This window comes from Rhipicephalus microplus, unplaced genomic scaffold (genome assembly GCF_043290135.1).
Source record: "Rhipicephalus microplus isolate Deutch F79 unplaced genomic scaffold, USDA_Rmic scaffold_168, whole genome shotgun sequence".
Classification (NCBI taxonomy): Eukaryota; Metazoa; Arthropoda; class Arachnida; order Ixodida; family Ixodidae; genus Rhipicephalus; species Rhipicephalus microplus.
Window position 1 is genome coordinate 121,594 of NW_027464739.1, and position 16,953 is coordinate 138,546.

Consider the following 16,953-nt stretch of genomic DNA (forward strand, 5'->3'; position numbering starts at 1 on the left):
GTATGCATGTGCGATGTGTATGTATGTATGTGTGTAGAAGTGTGTATGTATGTGCCAAGCTATTTCCGCTTTTCGAATTCACCCGTTTCGCAACGAAAAATAAAAAAGCCTCTAGAAAATGGGGTTTGGTTGGTGTTTCTGTTTACAGTTGCAGTGGCAAGCGAAGGCATTTTTATTTCACATCTTCACGCGGCGTCTGAACCTGAAGACGCGTGCTCTCGCCACGTCTACGCATCTACACTATTCCCCATCACAAATTAAAATCGCAAAGAACGCCACAGGACCCACTCCGCACACACCTGCTGTACGGTGGAGCGGCAAAGCCCCGATGTGCTTTTCCTATGTCCACTGACCTTTGGGGTTTGACGTCCCAAAACCACCATATGATTATGGGAAAATTTCGACCACCTGGGGTTCTTTCACGTGCACCCTAATCTGAGCACAGGGAAATGCAGCCGCCGCGGCCGGGATTCGATCCCACCACCTGCGGGTCAGCAGCCGAGTACCTTACGGCCATCAGACCACCACGGCGGGCATCGCCTTGTTGATCAAACACTTCATTTCTGAACACCATCTCATACCAGCTCATCCACCGTTGGCTCTCGTTAATTACAACGAACATCCTCGCACGCTCACCTCAATGGAATTGCCAGTTGCTGGAAGTTCCAAGGAAATTGCGCACTAGACGTACGGACGCACCACGCACGTACCTGAAGCGACGTGGACCCCAGGACGCGTGAGATCACGCCCCGGGCGCGCTTTGCCTCCGTACCCACTCGTCACTCCTCACAGCTTCACTAAGCCGAGTATGTAGAAGTCGAAGAAGCAGAACAACAAACCAGCCAATCCCCCACAGTGGGTGTGAGCCACAAGTGAAGGTCAACAAAAACAAGCAACACCAGCGAGCGCAGTGACGAAGCTATCGTAATGGGGCGAAATAATCCACGAATATGGCTGCACGTTGACGCACGGTCGCATTTGTGCAACCACCCGTGTCTCCCGAAGACCGTCTGTCGCGAGTCTTCGACGAAAAGCGCAGGCGAGTACTTCTCCACTGATTTCCGCGACCACTTGACGACCGCCTTCGGCCGCCTCATGTCCGTCCGGCACGATCGACGGAGCGCCGCACCAGCGCCTCGTACACGCCACCATAGCACTCCTACCCCTCGGAATCAGCAAAACTCGGACGTTTTCGACCACGACAGACAGAACCTGCCGGCCCGTTGAACGCTTGAACGACATCGCAGCGGCAAGTCGCACACTCACGTTCCGTCACCCTCTGCCACATGATCCTTCATTCACCGGCTTCACAACCAACCCACGCGGTAGACGTTTCGCACGCATTCCCGGGTCTGCCTTTCACGGCAGGACCTTCGTCGACCTCGGTGCGGTGTTCCGACACGTCGGAACTTGCAAGGCATATGTTGAGCGTGCTGAAGCAGCCAAAGGCACCACCTTTTCACCTTTTTGCCGATGATTGTGGGCGTCGTTGCAGAGGCGTTGCTTGGGCAGCCGGCGTAGAAGCCATGTTGGATGGGTGACGTATTCACATTTTGCACAATCATTTTTTTTTTTTTTTTCCTTCCAGACTTTGGTGCTCGAGTTGGACATGTACACTATGCATCAGTTTTTAAAACAAGTGCTGTAGCATCTCTCGCGACATGCCTGATAATGTTCGCCGGCAAGCATTTGGTGTGACGTCATGGGCGCATAGAGAGTACGCATGCAAGCAAGCACGCGTGGCTTCGACCTCTGGGAAAAAGAAGGTTTCAGTTTTAACATGTTTGTAAGCGAAACTAGAAACTTCAAGCGGACTGGGGATAAAAGCAATGCCGTGAAGCCAGCGCTGCCGCTGTCGGTGCACAATGCTGGTTGTGCATGGGTGGACGTCGGAATTGCTTTGCTACTGTTTGCCCGGCTTTTGGCCAGAACTAAGTACGAGGTGTGAAAGAATGGATTTTAATTACGTGCTAATGAATTGCATCGCTTCTCGGCCTTTTGGCTAAGATCAAAGTGTAGTATCTGTTCTTATCAGCTTAATATCTGATACGGATCCTATTTGGATCCAAGATATTAAACTTATTTTTGTGATGCGGCGGAGTGCTTGAAGCTTGCTTCACCTCCGCCACGGGTTGGCCCGGTATTGCACTACCTCCGGGATCGGCCCACTCACCCCCTGCGGGGTGAGTTCGACAATAAATTCAATGATAGAAGGAGTGTTCGGATTTACCCATGATACCGGGGTAAACGGCGTGGGTGCGTCGAGTGTCCGAGACGGTGGCGGCACGCCGCCCCGGCTGACGCGGTATTCGCGTGCAGGGAGTGCGCTAGCTGTGTTTACACTTACGATTGCTCTGGGAAAATAAATGTTTCCGTGTGTATTTCATATATGGAGGGTCTCTTTTATTTTGTTATGTTCACACGTACATACTCAAGTTTCTTATTTTTTTTAACATTCCTACTCATATTAATAAAACTATTGAGGAAATTATCATTACTGTTTCGGAGGAAAGCTAGAAGTGTGTATACGATGTGTATGCATGTGCGATGTGTATGTATGTATGTGTGTAGAAGTGTGTATGTATGTGCCAAGCTATTTCCGCTTTTCGAATTCACCCGTTTCGCAACGAAAAATAAAAAAGCCTCTAGAAAATGGGGTTTGGTTGGTGTTTCTGTTTACAGTTGCAGTGGCAAGCGAAGGCATTTTTATTTCACATCTTCACGCGGCGTCTGAACCTGAAGACGCGTGCTCTCGCCACGTCTACGCATCTACACTATTCCCCATCACAAATTAAAATCGCAAAGAACGCCACAGGACCCACTCCGCACACACCTGCTGTACGGTGGAGCGGCAAAGCCCCGATGTGCTTTTCCTATGTCCACTGACCTTTGGGGTTTGACGTCCCAAAACCACCATATGATTATGGGAAAATTTCGACCACCTGGGGTTCTTTCACGTGCACCCTAATCTGAGCACAGGGAAATGCAGCCGCCGCGGCCGGGATTCGATCCCACCACCTGCGGGTCAGCAGCCGAGTACCTTACGGCCATCAGACCACCACGGCGGGCATCGCCTTGTTGATCAAACACTTCATTTCTGAACACCATCTCATACCAGCTCATCCACCGTTGGCTCTCGTTAATTACAACGAACATCCTCGCACGCTCACCTCAATGGAATTGCCAGTTGCTGGAAGTTCCAAGGAAATTGCGCACTAGACGTACGGACGCACCACGCACGTACCTGAAGCGACGTGGACCCCAGGACGCGTGAGATCACGCCCCGGGCGCGCTTTGCCTCCGTACCCACTCGTCACTCCTCACAGCTTCACTAAGCCGAGTATGTAGAAGTCGAAGAAGCAGAACAACAAACCAGCCAATCCCCCACAGTGGGTGTGAGCCACAAGTGAAGGTCAACAAAAACAAGCAACACCAGCGAGCGCAGTGACGAAGCTATCGTAATGGGGCGAAATAATCCACGAATATGGCTGCACGTTGACGCACGGTCGCATTTGTGCAACCACCCGTGTCTCCCGAAGACCGTCTGTCGCGAGTCTTCGACGAAAAGCGCAGGCGAGTACTTCTCCACTGATTTCCGCGACCACTTGACGACCGCCTTCGGCCGCCTCATGTCCGTCCGGCACGATCGACGGAGCGCCGCACCAGCGCCTCGTACACGCCACCATAGCACTCCTACCCCTCGGAATCAGCAAAACTCGGACGTTTTCGACCACGACAGACAGAACCTGCCGGCCCGTTGAACGCTTGAACGACATCGCAGCGGCAAGTCGCACACTCACGTTCCGTCACCCTCTGCCACATGATCCTTCATTCACCGGCTTCACAACCAACCCACGCGGTAGACGTTTCGCACGCATTCCCGGGTCTGCCTTTCACGGCAGGACCTTCGTCGACCTCGGTGCGGTGTTCCGACACGTCGGAACTTGCAAGGCATATGTTGAGCGTGCTGAAGCAGCCAAAGGCACCACCTTTTCACCTTTTTGCCGATGATTGTGGGCGTCGTTGCAGAGGCGTTGCTTGGGCAGCCGGCGTAGAAGCCATGTTGGATGGGTGACGTATTCACATTTTGCACAATCATTTTTTTTTTTTTTTCCTTCCAGACTTTGGTGCTCGAGTTGGACATGTACACTATGCATCAGTTTTTAAAACAAGTGCTGTAGCATCTCTCGCGACATGCCTGATAATGTTCGCCGGCAAGCATTTGGTGTGACGTCATGGGCGCATAGAGAGTACGCATGCAAGCAAGCACGCGTGGCTTCGACCTCTGGGAAAAAGAAGGTTTCAGTTTTAACATGTTTGTAAGCGAAACTAGAAACTTCAAGCGGACTGGGGATAAAAGCAATGCCGTGAAGCCAGCGCTGCCGCTGTCGGTGCACAATGCTGGTTGTGCATGGGTGGACGTCGGAATTGCTTTGCTACTGTTTGCCCGGCTTTTGGCCAGAACTAAGTACGAGGTGTGAAAGAATGGATTTTAATTACGTGCTAATGAATTGCATCGCTTCTCGGCCTTTTGGCTAAGATCAAAGTGTAGTATCTGTTCTTATCAGCTTAATATCTGATACGGATCCTATTTGGATCCAAGATATTAAACTTATTTTTGTGATGCGGCGGAGTGCTTGAAGCTTGCTTCACCTCCGCCACGGGTTGGCCCGGTATTGCACTACCTCCGGGATCGGCCCACTCACCCCCTGCGGGGTGAGTTCGACAATAAATTCAATGATAGAAGGAGTGTTCGGATTTACCCATGATACCGGGGTAAACGGCGTGGGTGCGTCGAGTGTCCGAGACGGTGGCGGCACGCCGCCCCGGCTGACGCGGTATTCGCGTGCAGGGAGTGCGCTAGCTGTGTTTACACTTACGATTGCTCTGGGAAAATAAATGTTTCCGTGTGTATTTCATATATGGAGGGTCTCTTTTATTTTGTTATGTTCACACGTACATACTCAAGTTTCTTATTTTTTTTAACATTCCTACTCATATTAATAAAACTATTGAGGAAATTATCATTACTGTTTCGGAGGAAAGCTAGAAGTGTGTATACGATGTGTATGCATGTGCGATGTGTATGTATGTATGTGTGTAGAAGTGTGTATGTATGTGCCAAGCTATTTCCGCTTTTCGAATTCACCCGTTTCGCAACGAAAAATAAAAAAGCCTCTAGAAAATGGGGTTTGGTTGGTGTTTCTGTTTACAGTTGCAGTGGCAAGCGAAGGCATTTTTATTTCACATCTTCACGCGGCGTCTGAACCTGAAGACGCGTGCTCTCGCCACGTCTACGCATCTACACTATTCCCCATCACAAATTAAAATCGCAAAGAACGCCACAGGACCCACTCCGCACACACCTGCTGTACGGTGGAGCGGCAAAGCCCCGATGTGCTTTTCCTATGTCCACTGACCTTTGGGGTTTGACGTCCCAAAACCACCATATGATTATGGGAAAATTTCGACCACCTGGGGTTCTTTCACGTGCACCCTAATCTGAGCACAGGGAAATGCAGCCGCCGCGGCCGGGATTCGATCCCACCACCTGCGGGTCAGCAGCCGAGTACCTTACGGCCATCAGACCACCACGGCGGGCATCGCCTTGTTGATCAAACACTTCATTTCTGAACACCATCTCATACCAGCTCATCCACCGTTGGCTCTCGTTAATTACAACGAACATCCTCGCACGCTCACCTCAATGGAATTGCCAGTTGCTGGAAGTTCCAAGGAAATTGCGCACTAGACGTACGGACGCACCACGCACGTACCTGAAGCGACGTGGACCCCAGGACGCGTGAGATCACGCCCCGGGCGCGCTTTGCCTCCGTACCCACTCGTCACTCCTCACAGCTTCACTAAGCCGAGTATGTAGAAGTCGAAGAAGCAGAACAACAAACCAGCCAATCCCCCACAGTGGGTGTGAGCCACAAGTGAAGGTCAACAAAAACAAGCAACACCAGCGAGCGCAGTGACGAAGCTATCGTAATGGGGCGAAATAATCCACGAATATGGCTGCACGTTGACGCACGGTCGCATTTGTGCAACCACCCGTGTCTCCCGAAGACCGTCTGTCGCGAGTCTTCGACGAAAAGCGCAGGCGAGTACTTCTCCACTGATTTCCGCGACCACTTGACGACCGCCTTCGGCCGCCTCATGTCCGTCCGGCACGATCGACGGAGCGCCGCACCAGCGCCTCGTACACGCCACCATAGCACTCCTACCCCTCGGAATCAGCAAAACTCGGACGTTTTCGACCACGACAGACAGAACCTGCCGGCCCGTTGAACGCTTGAACGACATCGCAGCGGCAAGTCGCACACTCACGTTCCGTCACCCTCTGCCACATGATCCTTCATTCACCGGCTTCACAACCAACCCACGCGGTAGACGTTTCGCACGCATTCCCGGGTCTGCCTTTCACGGCAGGACCTTCGTCGACCTCGGTGCGGTGTTCCGACACGTCGGAACTTGCAAGGCATATGTTGAGCGTGCTGAAGCAGCCAAAGGCACCACCTTTTCACCTTTTTGCCGATGATTGTGGGCGTCGTTGCAGAGGCGTTGCTTGGGCAGCCGGCGTAGAAGCCATGTTGGATGGGTGACGTATTCACATTTTGCACAATCATTTTTTTTTTTTTTTTCCTTCCAGACTTTGGTGCTCGAGTTGGACATGTACACTATGCATCAGTTTTTAAAACAAGTGCTGTAGCATCTCTCGCGACATGCCTGATAATGTTCGCCGGCAAGCATTTGGTGTGACGTCATGGGCGCATAGAGAGTACGCATGCAAGCAAGCACGCGTGGCTTCGACCTCTGGGAAAAAGAAGGTTTCAGTTTTAACATGTTTGTAAGCGAAACTAGAAACTTCAAGCGGACTGGGGATAAAAGCAATGCCGTGAAGCCAGCGCTGCCGCTGTCGGTGCACAATGCTGGTTGTGCATGGGTGGACGTCGGAATTGCTTTGCTACTGTTTGCCCGGCTTTTGGCCAGAACTAAGTACGAGGTGTGAAAGAATGGATTTTAATTACGTGCTAATGAATTGCATCGCTTCTCGGCCTTTTGGCTAAGATCAAAGTGTAGTATCTGTTCTTATCAGCTTAATATCTGATACGGATCCTATTTGGATCCAAGATATTAAACTTATTTTTGTGATGCGGCGGAGTGCTTGAAGCTTGCTTCACCTCCGCCACGGGTTGGCCCGGTATTGCACTACCTCCGGGATCGGCCCACTCACCCCCTGCGGGGTGAGTTCGACAATAAATTCAATGATAGAAGGAGTGTTCGGATTTACCCATGATACCGGGGTAAACGGCGTGGGTGCGTCGAGTGTCCGAGACGGTGGCGGCACGCCGCCCCGGCTGACGCGGTATTCGCGTGCAGGGAGTGCGCTAGCTGTGTTTACACTTACGATTGCTCTGGGAAAATAAATGTTTCCGTGTGTATTTCATATATGGAGGGTCTCTTTTATTTTGTTATGTTCACACGTACATACTCAAGTTTCTTATTTTTTTTAACATTCCTACTCATATTAATAAAACTATTGAGGAAATTATCATTACTGTTTCGGAGGAAAGCTAGAAGTGTGTATACGATGTGTATGCATGTGCGATGTGTATGTATGTATGTGTGTAGAAGTGTGTATGTATGTGCCAAGCTATTTCCGCTTTTCGAATTCACCCGTTTCGCAACGAAAAATAAAAAAGCCTCTAGAAAATGGGGTTTGGTTGGTGTTTCTGTTTACAGTTGCAGTGGCAAGCGAAGGCATTTTTATTTCACATCTTCACGCGGCGTCTGAACCTGAAGACGCGTGCTCTCGCCACGTCTACGCATCTACACTATTCCCCATCACAAATTAAAATCGCAAAGAACGCCACAGGACCCACTCCGCACACACCTGCTGTACGGTGGAGCGGCAAAGCCCCGATGTGCTTTTCCTATGTCCACTGACCTTTGGGGTTTGACGTCCCAAAACCACCATATGATTATGGGAAAATTTCGACCACCTGGGGTTCTTTCACGTGCACCCTAATCTGAGCACAGGGAAATGCAGCCGCCGCGGCCGGGATTCGATCCCACCACCTGCGGGTCAGCAGCCGAGTACCTTACGGCCATCAGACCACCACGGCGGGCATCGCCTTGTTGATCAAACACTTCATTTCTGAACACCATCTCATACCAGCTCATCCACCGTTGGCTCTCGTTAATTACAACGAACATCCTCGCACGCTCACCTCAATGGAATTGCCAGTTGCTGGAAGTTCCAAGGAAATTGCGCACTAGACGTACGGACGCACCACGCACGTACCTGAAGCGACGTGGACCCCAGGACGCGTGAGATCACGCCCCGGGCGCGCTTTGCCTCCGTACCCACTCGTCACTCCTCACAGCTTCACTAAGCCGAGTATGTAGAAGTCGAAGAAGCAGAACAACAAACCAGCCAATCCCCCACAGTGGGTGTGAGCCACAAGTGAAGGTCAACAAAAACAAGCAACACCAGCGAGCGCAGTGACGAAGCTATCGTAATGGGGCGAAATAATCCACGAATATGGCTGCACGTTGACGCACGGTCGCATTTGTGCAACCACCCGTGTCTCCCGAAGACCGTCTGTCGCGAGTCTTCGACGAAAAGCGCAGGCGAGTACTTCTCCACTGATTTCCGCGACCACTTGACGACCGCCTTCGGCCGCCTCATGTCCGTCCGGCACGATCGACGGAGCGCCGCACCAGCGCCTCGTACACGCCACCATAGCACTCCTACCCCTCGGAATCAGCAAAACTCGGACGTTTTCGACCACGACAGACAGAACCTGCCGGCCCGTTGAACGCTTGAACGACATCGCAGCGGCAAGTCGCACACTCACGTTCCGTCACCCTCTGCCACATGATCCTTCATTCACCGGCTTCACAACCAACCCACGCGGTAGACGTTTCGCACGCATTCCCGGGTCTGCCTTTCACGGCAGGACCTTCGTCGACCTCGGTGCGGTGTTCCGACACGTCGGAACTTGCAAGGCATATGTTGAGCGTGCTGAAGCAGCCAAAGGCACCACCTTTTCACCTTTTTGCCGATGATTGTGGGCGTCGTTGCAGAGGCGTTGCTTGGGCAGCCGGCGTAGAAGCCATGTTGGATGGGTGACGTATTCACATTTTGCACAATCATTTTTTTTTTTTTTTTCCTTCCAGACTTTGGTGCTCGAGTTGGACATGTACACTATGCATCAGTTTTTAAAACAAGTGCTGTAGCATCTCTCGCGACATGCCTGATAATGTTCGCCGGCAAGCATTTGGTGTGACGTCATGGGCGCATAGAGAGTACGCATGCAAGCAAGCACGCGTGGCTTCGACCTCTGGGAAAAAGAAGGTTTCAGTTTTAACATGTTTGTAAGCGAAACTAGAAACTTCAAGCGGACTGGGGATAAAAGCAATGCCGTGAAGCCAGCGCTGCCGCTGTCGGTGCACAATGCTGGTTGTGCATGGGTGGACGTCGGAATTGCTTTGCTACTGTTTGCCCGGCTTTTGGCCAGAACTAAGTACGAGGTGTGAAAGAATGGATTTTAATTACGTGCTAATGAATTGCATCGCTTCTCGGCCTTTTGGCTAAGATCAAAGTGTAGTATCTGTTCTTATCAGCTTAATATCTGATACGGATCCTATTTGGATCCAAGATATTAAACTTATTTTTGTGATGCGGCGGAGTGCTTGAAGCTTGCTTCACCTCCGCCACGGGTTGGCCCGGTATTGCACTACCTCCGGGATCGGCCCACTCACCCCCTGCGGGGTGAGTTCGACAATAAATTCAATGATAGAAGGAGTGTTCGGATTTACCCATGATACCGGGGTAAACGGCGTGGGTGCGTCGAGTGTCCGAGACGGTGGCGGCACGCCGCCCCGGCTGACGCGGTATTCGCGTGCAGGGAGTGCGCTAGCTGTGTTTACACTTACGATTGCTCTGGGAAAATAAATGTTTCCGTGTGTATTTCATATATGGAGGGTCTCTTTTATTTTGTTATGTTCACACGTACATACTCAAGTTTCTTATTTTTTTTAACATTCCTACTCATATTAATAAAACTATTGAGGAAATTATCATTACTGTTTCGGAGGAAAGCTAGAAGTGTGTATACGATGTGTATGCATGTGCGATGTGTATGTATGTATGTGTGTAGAAGTGTGTATGTATGTGCCAAGCTATTTCCGCTTTTCGAATTCACCCGTTTCGCAACGAAAAATAAAAAAGCCTCTAGAAAATGGGGTTTGGTTGGTGTTTCTGTTTACAGTTGCAGTGGCAAGCGAAGGCATTTTTATTTCACATCTTCACGCGGCGTCTGAACCTGAAGACGCGTGCTCTCGCCACGTCTACGCATCTACACTATTCCCCATCACAAATTAAAATCGCAAAGAACGCCACAGGACCCACTCCGCACACACCTGCTGTACGGTGGAGCGGCAAAGCCCCGATGTGCTTTTCCTATGTCCACTGACCTTTGGGGTTTGACGTCCCAAAACCACCATATGATTATGGGAAAATTTCGACCACCTGGGGTTCTTTCACGTGCACCCTAATCTGAGCACAGGGAAATGCAGCCGCCGCGGCCGGGATTCGATCCCACCACCTGCGGGTCAGCAGCCGAGTACCTTACGGCCATCAGACCACCACGGCGGGCATCGCCTTGTTGATCAAACACTTCATTTCTGAACACCATCTCATACCAGCTCATCCACCGTTGGCTCTCGTTAATTACAACGAACATCCTCGCACGCTCACCTCAATGGAATTGCCAGTTGCTGGAAGTTCCAAGGAAATTGCGCACTAGACGTACGGACGCACCACGCACGTACCTGAAGCGACGTGGACCCCAGGACGCGTGAGATCACGCCCCGGGCGCGCTTTGCCTCCGTACCCACTCGTCACTCCTCACAGCTTCACTAAGCCGAGTATGTAGAAGTCGAAGAAGCAGAACAACAAACCAGCCAATCCCCCACAGTGGGTGTGAGCCACAAGTGAAGGTCAACAAAAACAAGCAACACCAGCGAGCGCAGTGACGAAGCTATCGTAATGGGGCGAAATAATCCACGAATATGGCTGCACGTTGACGCACGGTCGCATTTGTGCAACCACCCGTGTCTCCCGAAGACCGTCTGTCGCGAGTCTTCGACGAAAAGCGCAGGCGAGTACTTCTCCACTGATTTCCGCGACCACTTGACGACCGCCTTCGGCCGCCTCATGTCCGTCCGGCACGATCGACGGAGCGCCGCACCAGCGCCTCGTACACGCCACCATAGCACTCCTACCCCTCGGAATCAGCAAAACTCGGACGTTTTCGACCACGACAGACAGAACCTGCCGGCCCGTTGAACGCTTGAACGACATCGCAGCGGCAAGTCGCACACTCACGTTCCGTCACCCTCTGCCACATGATCCTTCATTCACCGGCTTCACAACCAACCCACGCGGTAGACGTTTCGCACGCATTCCCGGGTCTGCCTTTCACGGCAGGACCTTCGTCGACCTCGGTGCGGTGTTCCGACACGTCGGAACTTGCAAGGCATATGTTGAGCGTGCTGAAGCAGCCAAAGGCACCACCTTTTCACCTTTTTGCCGATGATTGTGGGCGTCGTTGCAGAGGCGTTGCTTGGGCAGCCGGCGTAGAAGCCATGTTGGATGGGTGACGTATTCACATTTTGCACAATCATTTTTTTTTTTTTTTTCCTTCCAGACTTTGGTGCTCGAGTTGGACATGTACACTATGCATCAGTTTTTAAAACAAGTGCTGTAGCATCTCTCGCGACATGCCTGATAATGTTCGCCGGCAAGCATTTGGTGTGACGTCATGGGCGCATAGAGAGTACGCATGCAAGCAAGCACGCGTGGCTTCGACCTCTGGGAAAAAGAAGGTTTCAGTTTTAACATGTTTGTAAGCGAAACTAGAAACTTCAAGCGGACTGGGGATAAAAGCAATGCCGTGAAGCCAGCGCTGCCGCTGTCGGTGCACAATGCTGGTTGTGCATGGGTGGACGTCGGAATTGCTTTGCTACTGTTTGCCCGGCTTTTGGCCAGAACTAAGTACGAGGTGTGAAAGAATGGATTTTAATTACGTGCTAATGAATTGCATCGCTTCTCGGCCTTTTGGCTAAGATCAAAGTGTAGTCAGTGTGCGTCAGTGACACGATCGTCAGTGACAGTGATCGCGGCTTGTGCGTCAGTGACACTTGTGATCGTGTCACTTGTGCGTCAGTGACACGATCGCGGCTTCCACGGACATTTACCGCCACCACATCGGTGTACAGTGACATTGTATAGCCAAAGTTTTTAGAGTTGCGATTTTCCCATATTTTTAGACTTATACACCTTTACAGTTTTACCGTTTTTAACTTATGTGTACTAACAGTTTTTAACCCTTTTGTTACCGGATTTTAACTTTTACACTTATATCAAGTTTTCTATTGAGTTTTTTCCTAACCATTATGATGTTGTTGTGTCTGAAATATTGAATAAAAAAGTCTGTTCTTATCAGCTTAATATCTGATACGGATCCTATTTGGATCCAAGATATTAAACTTATTTTTGTGATGCGGCGGAGTGCTTGAAGCTTGCTTCACCTCCGCCACGGGTTGGCCCGGTATTGCACTACCTCCGGGATCGGCCCACTCACCCCCTGCGGGGTGAGTTCGACAATAAATTCAATGATAGAAGGAGTGTTCGGATTTACCCATGATACCGGGGTAAACGGCGTGGGTGCGTCGAGTGTCCGAGACGGTGGCGGCACGCCGCCCCGGCTGACGCGGTATTCGCGTGCAGGGAGTGCGCTAGCTGTGTTTACACTTACGATTGCTCTGGGAAAATAAATGTTTCCGTGTGTATTTCATATATGGAGGGTCTCTTTTATTTTGTTATGTTCACACGTACATACTCAAGTTTCTTATTTTTTTTAACATTCCTACTCATATTAATAAAACTATTGAGGAAATTATCATTACTGTTTCGGAGGAAAGCTAGAAGTGTGTATACGATGTGTATGCATGTGCGATGTGTATGTATGTATGTGTGTAGAAGTGTGTATGTATGTGCCAAGCTATTTCCGCTTTTCGAATTCACCCGTTTCGCAACGAAAAATAAAAAAGCCTCTAGAAAATGGGGTTTGGTTGGTGTTTCTGTTTACAGTTGCAGTGGCAAGCGAAGGCATTTTTATTTCACATCTTCACGCGGCGTCTGAACCTGAAGACGCGTGCTCTCGCCACGTCTACGCATCTACACTATTCCCCATCACAAATTAAAATCGCAAAGAACGCCACAGGACCCACTCCGCACACACCTGCTGTACGGTGGAGCGGCAAAGCCCCGATGTGCTTTTCCTATGTCCACTGACCTTTGGGGTTTGACGTCCCAAAACCACCATATGATTATGGGAAAATTTCGACCACCTGGGGTTCTTTCACGTGCACCCTAATCTGAGCACAGGGAAATGCAGCCGCCGCGGCCGGGATTCGATCCCACCACCTGCGGGTCAGCAGCCGAGTACCTTACGGCCATCAGACCACCACGGCGGGCATCGCCTTGTTGATCAAACACTTCATTTCTGAACACCATCTCATACCAGCTCATCCACCGTTGGCTCTCGTTAATTACAACGAACATCCTCGCACGCTCACCTCAATGGAATTGCCAGTTGCTGGAAGTTCCAAGGAAATTGCGCACTAGACGTACGGACGCACCACGCACGTACCTGAAGCGACGTGGACCCCAGGACGCGTGAGATCACGCCCCGGGCGCGCTTTGCCTCCGTACCCACTCGTCACTCCTCACAGCTTCACTAAGCCGAGTATGTAGAAGTCGAAGAAGCAGAACAACAAACCAGCCAATCCCCCACAGTGGGTGTGAGCCACAAGTGAAGGTCAACAAAAACAAGCAACACCAGCGAGCGCAGTGACGAAGCTATCGTAATGGGGCGAAATAATCCACGAATATGGCTGCACGTTGACGCACGGTCGCATTTGTGCAACCACCCGTGTCTCCCGAAGACCGTCTGTCGCGAGTCTTCGACGAAAAGCGCAGGCGAGTACTTCTCCACTGATTTCCGCGACCACTTGACGACCGCCTTCGGCCGCCTCATGTCCGTCCGGCACGATCGACGGAGCGCCGCACCAGCGCCTCGTACACGCCACCATAGCACTCCTACCCCTCGGAATCAGCAAAACTCGGACGTTTTCGACCACGACAGACAGAACCTGCCGGCCCGTTGAACGCTTGAACGACATCGCAGCGGCAAGTCGCACACTCACGTTCCGTCACCCTCTGCCACATGATCCTTCATTCACCGGCTTCACAACCAACCCACGCGGTAGACGTTTCGCACGCATTCCCGGGTCTGCCTTTCACGGCAGGACCTTCGTCGACCTCGGTGCGGTGTTCCGACACGTCGGAACTTGCAAGGCATATGTTGAGCGTGCTGAAGCAGCCAAAGGCACCACCTTTTCACCTTTTTGCCGATGATTGTGGGCGTCGTTGCAGAGGCGTTGCTTGGGCAGCCGGCGTAGAAGCCATGTTGGATGGGTGACGTATTCACATTTTGCACAATCATTTTTTTTTTTTTTTTCCTTCCAGACTTTGGTGCTCGAGTTGGACATGTACACTATGCATCAGTTTTTAAAACAAGTGCTGTAGCATCTCTCGCGACATGCCTGATAATGTTCGCCGGCAAGCATTTGGTGTGACGTCATGGGCGCATAGAGAGTACGCATGCAAGCAAGCACGCGTGGCTTCGACCTCTGGGAAAAAGAAGGTTTCAGTTTTAACATGTTTGTAAGCGAAACTAGAAACTTCAAGCGGACTGGGGATAAAAGCAATGCCGTGAAGCCAGCGCTGCCGCTGTCGGTGCACAATGCTGGTTGTGCATGGGTGGACGTCGGAATTGCTTTGCTACTGTTTGCCCGGCTTTTGGCCAGAACTAAGTACGAGGTGTGAAAGAATGGATTTTAATTACGTGCTAATGAATTGCATCGCTTCTCGGCCTTTTGGCTAAGATCAAAGTGTAGTATCTGTTCTTATCAGCTTAATATCTGATACGGATCCTATTTGGATCCAAGATATTAAACTTATTTTTGTGATGCGGCGGAGTGCTTGAAGCTTGCTTCACCTCCGCCACGGGTTGGCCCGGTATTGCACTACCTCCGGGATCGGCCCACTCACCCCCTGCGGGGTGAGTTCGACAATAAATTCAATGATAGAAGGAGTGTTCGGATTTACCCATGATACCGGGGTAAACGGCGTGGGTGCGTCGAGTGTCCGAGACGGTGGCGGCACGCCGCCCCGGCTGACGCGGTATTCGCGTGCAGGGAGTGCGCTAGCTGTGTTTACACTTACGATTGCTCTGGGAAAATAAATGTTTCCGTGTGTATTTCATATATGGAGGGTCTCTTTTATTTTGTTATGTTCACACGTACATACTCAAGTTTCTTATTTTTTTTAACATTCCTACTCATATTAATAAAACTATTGAGGAAATTATCATTACTGTTTCGGAGGAAAGCTAGAAGTGTGTATACGATGTGTATGCATGTGCGATGTGTATGTATGTATGTGTGTAGAAGTGTGTATGTATGTGCCAAGCTATTTCCGCTTTTCGAATTCACCCGTTTCGCAACGAAAAATAAAAAAGCCTCTAGAAAATGGGGTTTGGTTGGTGTTTCTGTTTACAGTTGCAGTGGCAAGCGAAGGCATTTTTATTTCACATCTTCACGCGGCGTCTGAACCTGAAGACGCGTGCTCTCGCCACGTCTACGCATCTACACTATTCCCCATCACAAATTAAAATCGCAAAGAACGCCACAGGACCCACTCCGCACACACCTGCTGTACGGTGGAGCGGCAAAGCCCCGATGTGCTTTTCCTATGTCCACTGACCTTTGGGGTTTGACGTCCCAAAACCACCATATGATTATGGGAAAATTTCGACCACCTGGGGTTCTTTCACGTGCACCCTAATCTGAGCACAGGGAAATGCAGCCGCCGCGGCCGGGATTCGATCCCACCACCTGCGGGTCAGCAGCCGAGTACCTTACGGCCATCAGACCACCACGGCGGGCATCGCCTTGTTGATCAAACACTTCATTTCTGAACACCATCTCATACCAGCTCATCCACCGTTGGCTCTCGTTAATTACAACGAACATCCTCGCACGCTCACCTCAATGGAATTGCCAGTTGCTGGAAGTTCCAAGGAAATTGCGCACTAGACGTACGGACGCACCACGCACGTACCTGAAGCGACGTGGACCCCAGGACGCGTGAGATCACGCCCCGGGCGCGCTTTGCCTCCGTACCCACTCGTCACTCCTCACAGCTTCACTAAGCCGAGTATGTAGAAGTCGAAGAAGCAGAACAACAAACCAGCCAATCCCCCACAGTGGGTGTGAGCCACAAGTGAAGGTCAACAAAAACAAGCAACACCAGCGAGCGCAGTGACGAAGCTATCGTAATGGGGCGAAATAATCCACGAATATGGCTGCACGTTGACGCACGGTCGCATTTGTGCAACCACCCGTGTCTCCCGAAGACCGTCTGTCGCGAGTCTTCGACGAAAAGCGCAGGCGAGTACTTCTCCACTGATTTCCGCGACCACTTGACGACCGCCTTCGGCCGCCTCATGTCCGTCCGGCACGATCGACGGAGCGCCGCACCAGCGCCTCGTACACGCCACCATAGCACTCCTACCCCTCGGAATCAGCAAAACTCGGACGTTTTCGACCACGACAGACAGAACCTGCCGGCCCGTTGAACGCTTGAACGACATCGCAGCGGCAAGTCGCACACTCACGTTCCGTCACCCTCTGCCACATGATCCTTCATTCACCGGCTTCACAACCAACCCACGCGGTAGACGTTTCGCACGCATTCCCGGGTCTGCCTTTCACGGCAGGACCTTCGTCGACCTCGGTGCGGTGTTCCGA

General features: G+C 51.2%; 5 non-coding genes and 1 pseudogene across 5 annotated transcripts; all 6 read left to right on the forward strand.

Annotated features, from left to right (window-relative positions):
• Positions 1–1,982: 1,982 nt before the first annotated feature.
• On the forward strand, positions 1,983–2,174 carry LOC142791502 (U2 spliceosomal RNA). The gene has a single exon (XR_012890249.1). It is a non-coding gene; the product is annotated as a U2 spliceosomal RNA (small nuclear RNA).
• A 2,341-nt stretch (positions 2,175–4,515) lies between these two features.
• LOC142791503 (U2 spliceosomal RNA) lies at positions 4,516–4,707 on the forward strand. The gene has a single exon (XR_012890250.1). It is a non-coding gene; the product is annotated as a U2 spliceosomal RNA (small nuclear RNA).
• A 2,342-nt stretch (positions 4,708–7,049) lies between these two features.
• On the forward strand, positions 7,050–7,241 carry LOC142791504 (U2 spliceosomal RNA). Its single transcript, XR_012890251.1, has one exon. It is a non-coding gene; the product is annotated as a U2 spliceosomal RNA (small nuclear RNA).
• Positions 7,242–9,583: 2,342 nt separating this feature from the next.
• LOC142791505 (U2 spliceosomal RNA) lies at positions 9,584–9,775 on the forward strand. The gene has a single exon (XR_012890252.1). It is a non-coding gene; the product is annotated as a U2 spliceosomal RNA (small nuclear RNA).
• Positions 9,776–12,491: 2,716 nt separating this feature from the next.
• On the forward strand, positions 12,492–12,660 carry LOC142791488 (U2 spliceosomal RNA; annotated as a pseudogene).
• A 2,342-nt stretch (positions 12,661–15,002) lies between these two features.
• LOC142791506 (U2 spliceosomal RNA) lies at positions 15,003–15,194 on the forward strand. Its single transcript, XR_012890253.1, has one exon. It is a non-coding gene; the product is annotated as a U2 spliceosomal RNA (small nuclear RNA).
• The last annotated feature ends 1,759 nt before the right edge of the window (positions 15,195–16,953 follow it).